Source organism: Brachionichthys hirsutus, unplaced genomic scaffold (assembly GCF_040956055.1).
Source record: "Brachionichthys hirsutus isolate HB-005 unplaced genomic scaffold, CSIRO-AGI_Bhir_v1 contig_180, whole genome shotgun sequence".
NCBI classification, from domain to species: Eukaryota; Metazoa; Chordata; class Actinopteri; order Lophiiformes; family Brachionichthyidae; genus Brachionichthys; species Brachionichthys hirsutus.
The window spans coordinates 150383-156382 of NW_027180417.1; positions in this window are offsets into that span (position 1 = coordinate 150383).

Below are 6000 nucleotides of genomic sequence, written 5' to 3' on the forward strand. Positions count from 1 at the left end.
GAAATAAGCATTCAGGTTATTGAACGTGTTATGCTATCTAGTTCTAAGCTCATTCACGGGCTCAGTGTCAGGGTCAGATAGCTGGAAGCACGTCCACTCATGAGACGCAGAAAATAAAGATATACCGATTCTGGCTATAACACTGGCAGTAGTTAAAGATAATAGAAGGCACATTTAAATATCCTTACAGAAATAAACAATGCAACTGTAAACAACAGTACAGTGTCTGTTCACAATATAGTACTCCCTTTATATTGCTCCAGTGCACCCAGTGCATCTCTTTTAATTGATTTAATTAATTCAGCTGAGCTTTCCCATGGAGTCAAGAAAGCATAATACTGCCTGTCAAGTAGAGGCTGCATAGTTTCCACAATTAAAGATCTATTTTTTAACATTTAATTACATTGACCAAGGCTTACCCAATAGGAAACAAATAGTTTTCCCTGTCTTCACACATAGATTCTGAATCCTATGAAGAGAAATTCAAAGTTGCATCCTACAATAAAGTATTGAGTTTGCAGCCAAAGTCTTATAACAATGTTATTTTTTACAAATTCTTTCCATATAAACTATGTTTCAACAGTAAAGTTATCCACGCTGTTCCTCATGCATCCGGTCTTTGCTCATTAAGGAAGGTGGTGTTAATTTTTTGACGAAATGATTTTTTTTTTAATCACCGAAAGATGGAAAGATTTCTTCTTTCTTTTCTTTTTTTAGATGTTATACTTTATGCTTTATATTACAGTTTCCACATTTGTCCTTCATTTTGCACCATCGGCAGTCCACACAATTTCAAGACTGGCAGCTGGTTCTAAAAATAAAAAGAAACACCCTCAAAATTCTAAAATGTCAAGGTTGTTTCTGCTGCTGAGACTTTTCCATGTCTCCCCCACTGTTTCTAAATTGGTATTTCTCGCAGTTCTCCTTTAAACAAGGGTTCGAGGTGGCTGTGAGAAAAAAAAACAATAACAGCTAAAATTGTAAATTTAAGGGTCACACAGAAGTATTATTTTACTAAAATTTAATTCAGAACAGATTTAAAGCAGATTTGAGATTAATCAAAAAAATTCTTTAGATGGGGTGTGGAAAATATGCCTAAGTATTGATTTTCATACATCCAAGAAGGACTCCTGCCTGATGATCATGAACTCTTCATGTAGGTTTGCTGAGGAATAAAATCAATTTACTGTCCTGTTTGGAGAGGAACTGTGTCAAAAGTGTTCAGTTCTGCATCCGTATGGAAATGCCTTTGTACGTCTGTGATGTAGACATTAGTTAAATCTCGACTGGACCGCTCTGAGTTTCAGTTTTCTTTGCAATCAAATTAAAGTATTTTGTCCTACAAGTCAGTTGCCCTCAAAAGTCCTTTGTTTCGCATGTTTCTTAATAGTTTGGATAGGACATCTTCTCTGCCACACATTTAACACCTTTGGAGAAATATTTTTTAAACCAAAACACAATTCATTAGCTCAAGCAAATATTTGTCATTTCAACAAGTGGCAGCTTGTAGATCGTGACACAACACAGTACGTTGCATACACTTGTTGCGGTGATGCATTCCCAGCAGCAAATGCTGCCAAGCAGTATGTTTGTTGCCTATAGAAATGGATTGAAAAATTGTTTGTCTGCTGTCCCAAATGGTATAAAGTTATGCTGTGTTTACCAGGTCATTCTAAATCACATTCATTATCATCTTTATTGTCACTCCGCACCATCATCGTGTGCTGCTGAACTTGAAGTAGGTCCAAAAGAGAAACATTTTGTACAGAAATCTATTTTTAATGGAGAATTTGTAAAAAAAATTATAATAATGAAAAACAAGAGAGAAAAAAACACATTATTAAACATGCTGTACTTTTTATGATTAATGATGTAGGTACAACAAAATCTTGTTCATTAAAGTCAATGTTTTTGCTGTTACACACCATGTAAAAAAAATTCTGCTTCAAACTGACTATTATAAAACAAAATGTCATACATTGTCTTTTGTCCATTACGGCTGTTTTTCCACAGAAACAAGATCTTGTGTGGTGTTCTATTCCTTTGGGTCTGAGACTTCTGGGTCATTTCTACTGAAAAAAAAATCACTATAGGCTATATTTGAAATACTGCAGTCTTATAAAATGATGTGTCAATTTCAATACCTCCAGAGCTTACGTACAGCTACGCTAGCCTTTTACAGAGATTGCTGTGGTCATGAAAGTTGCCCAAGCATTAGTGACGATTTATGACAACAAAATAACACTCTCCATCTTTGAATACTAAGTATTATTATGCTTCTTTCAACCGTGAAATCTTCATGAAAAGTAGCCGAACTTTGCACATATCATGAGGAAGCCAAATCCACAGTTGCATTGTGGCTCAATAGTCATGATGATGGTGCAACTACAAGAGAGTCTTTTGCAACAAATTCTCCTACATCTGAAGTAGACAACACACCTGCTACACTGATTATTCCCCAAATTAACCAGGCAAGTAACAAAAAAAGTACACCATGATATTCTGATCCTTTATTCTGACATTCTTTCTGTGAATATTCTCTGGCAATTAAATCTCTACATGCAGAATAAACTACAGCTTGTATCTGCCTTTCCATGTAACTCTGGGACATGGCACTGATTTCAAAAAGAAAAACATTTCCTTTTTTTATGCAAAACATTTTAAATAAGTTTGGTTCAGTTTGATCTACTGGCCAGTTTTTCAGGAGCCACCTGAATATTCCTTCCAACTTGAAGGACTTAACATGGTGGCAAATGTTGTAAACTCAAGACCCAGATGGATGAAATCTTATTGTATGAATTGGAGACATAACTTTAAGGTTTTGATCCAGTTCCGTTGAGGAACCCTCCTGTGTTTCCATTGTTTTCCTCTTTCTTTGAGCGTTTTCCTCCTTATATATTTTTTTTATTGATTTTAGATACAAATTTTGAACACAAAAATTGCACATGCGTTAAAAACCATAAACAATATTTGTGAATGGATTGAAAATGACATTTCCTTTGAATGATTGTATAACAGTAGCCTTGTGCAGCTGACCCTTATCTCTATATCTGACTTAACCCCTTCATGGCCCACAATCTGATGTCATGTATGTCTGATTAATGTCAGCTTTTCCCTGCTAGGACAATACATGTTAGAATGGAGAATACAATATTAATAGATTTATTATTTTGGGGAATAAATCAGCAATAGAGGCTTCTCCATTGATTCATGAATCATGAGTTGTATTTTTGATTAAAGGATGGAAAATTACACTCTTCTGTCTTCCCATGAGATCACGAAGGACACATGGAGTGTTCACACCAATTAGGTAACAGATATTGTATGTGAATTCAGCCTTACAACTCGCTGTTAAAGACACATTTTATCAGCCATTTTGAAAACATAATTTGACAATAAAGTTTTTTGATACAATGACTTCTCCTTTGTAAAAATGTTTTATTGTTTTATTTACAGTCTCGAGTTTCATTTTCTTTGGGGAGGGAGGGACACAAAATAAAATACTGTATATCCATACTTTGAAATGTGATAAGAAATTCTGACTCAATGCTTGTGGGATAGAAGTTTTTCTTTGTTTGTTTTTGCTCTTCATTAAAGCTACTGGGAAGGAAAGAATATTAATATTCAATGAGCATTTTTGAATCCAATTAAGGGAAGGAGAAATAATGCTTTATAATAACAGTAATGAGCAGTGGTAGAGGAATACCATATGGTATTCATGCCCCACTGCCCTCATTAATATGTATGTAAATATAAAAAATATAAGGACCTCAATATGTGTGCCTAACCTCCCAAACGCAGAGCAAACTGTGTCACTGAAAAAGAAAGTACTACAAGTTTTATGAACAAACATTCCAGTAGGTAAAAGTTATTGTCATTGTCAGCCGTCTTTATATTTATTTCTAACCCTGAACCCAACAGGAAAGAAATTACAAACCACATTGTTACAGAGCCTCATAGTAGTGGTAGGGTGGCATCATACAATCCGAAACCATGCATGTATAAAGTGGAGCTCCTTTTAGGAACCTTGAATCACATTGAATAAATCTAATTCTCCTAAATATCCAGTATGCTAGTCAAAACAATATTCCAACTCCAAATCCTGGATCAGTCATAAAATAAAAGAGCTAGAAAGTGAATTCTACATTTGTGTGTAGCTTCAGTTTCAGCTTCACTTAACTTAATGTCACAAAATGACAACACCAAAAAAAAAAAAAACTGCAGTTGTAATAATGGAGGACTTTGTTGGAAGGAACCATGAAAATTTGTATTTTACACAATATGGAACTTTTAATGCAGATACGCAGTAATTATTGTAACTTACTATGACATGCGGAGAAAACACAGAAGTTTTGCAGTTCTAAAGTACCGAGTTGTTCAAAGTTCAAGGCGATCACACTCCTCCAACATTGCACAGGGGATCTAATTAATAACACTAAACAGGGCTGTCGTTTTCCAAGCCAGAACACAAAGAAGTGACATCTAAACAATCGCTGCACTACCTCGAGCTAACAACGATGTGCGACTCCAAAGGTAATGCTAATCTGCCAAGGTTTAAAGGAAATATAAGGGTAATATGAGATTATAAGTATGACATGCACTAATTAAGAAACAGCAGTTTGGACTGCTTACATAATAAATCACTGCTGCAATTCAATTTGAAAAGGGACCATTTTGCCATTCCCTACATTTCTAGCAAGCTTTCAAATCCCTCTGACAAAGACAGCCTGACAATAATACATCATTTCAGACAGGAAGGAAGTACTTAAAGTGATTGTACATTAGACTCTGTAATAAATAAAGCACTTTAAAGCACCGCCTCTTCATCATCATCATTAATTTGGTAAAAGTGCAACACTTGATGCCTGACTTGGTGCTGTGGGATCTGTGCTGCTGTAGACATCATTATGGTGTTGCAGAGAAGGCTTGACAGGAGAGGACAATCCTTCCTATGGAGTGAACAATCTGCCAGAGTGAAGTCAGCAAACTGTGCTGTGAGTCATCAATATCATTGAACATTGTTATGTGACACAAGCGGATCTGTTTGACAGGAGTTTTCTTAAAAGCTGCTTGATTCAACAGAACTTAATCACCATGTGGCTTTGGGCTAGACGTGGCAGTTGCCAGGTTCCACTCCTGATCTTTAGCCAGGTTACGGGTGTCTGGAAGGGTCCTTTCTACGTTTGTGGTTTGTCTTGTCTGAGAGATCCTGCCTTTTTGTCTGTGCAGGTTCTCAGTCATCCAGGTCGAGGTAAATCTGTTCTTCAAAACTGAAGAGGCCTCTTGGATGAGATCTTTCTGTCTTTCTGTAAATGTATTTATGCGTCTGCAACCAAGAGCGGAAATTTAAGATTCATGGGGTTAATGTCTCCTGAGTCTTCTCTCATCGTCCACTTTCCTGCTCTCCTCTGTCTCCATGCTTTGCTTTTTTCAAGCTGTCTTTGCTTGTATCTGCTCTTGTTATCTTACTCTAGTTGTGTAAGATGATGGATATTCAACATGGCAGGAATACTTTTGAGCTATAGGCACACACAGTTTTGCTTCATAGACAAGATCAAACTGCTAATAAATTATACCTTGCCATTAGATGGCTGTGTAACTAAATACATTGTCATCGAGGTACTGCCGGCGTGCATGCATTGTGCCCGTGTATGCAAGGATAGACGCCTGACTCCATTGAAGTGCAACTGGCTGTAGAAAATGAATAAATGGATTTACTGAGACTAGAGCTACTTTAATCTATCCTGCATCTGTTCTATGTGATGAGATCTGAAGGAATATTGTCAAGTGATTCTCATTTTATACCTTTCTGCATTGTTTGACAGCAGTCGATATGCTTCAACCTCTCACGATTGGGGATTCCTGAACCTTACAGCTGCAGGTAGTGAGCAATGGAGGGATTATCATCCGTTATAGTTCAGCGAGTTGAATTCAGATCGTAAGAAGCGCCCTGAGTTCAAGATGAACGGTGGACAGGAGAAAAGATTTTCTAAGCCAGAG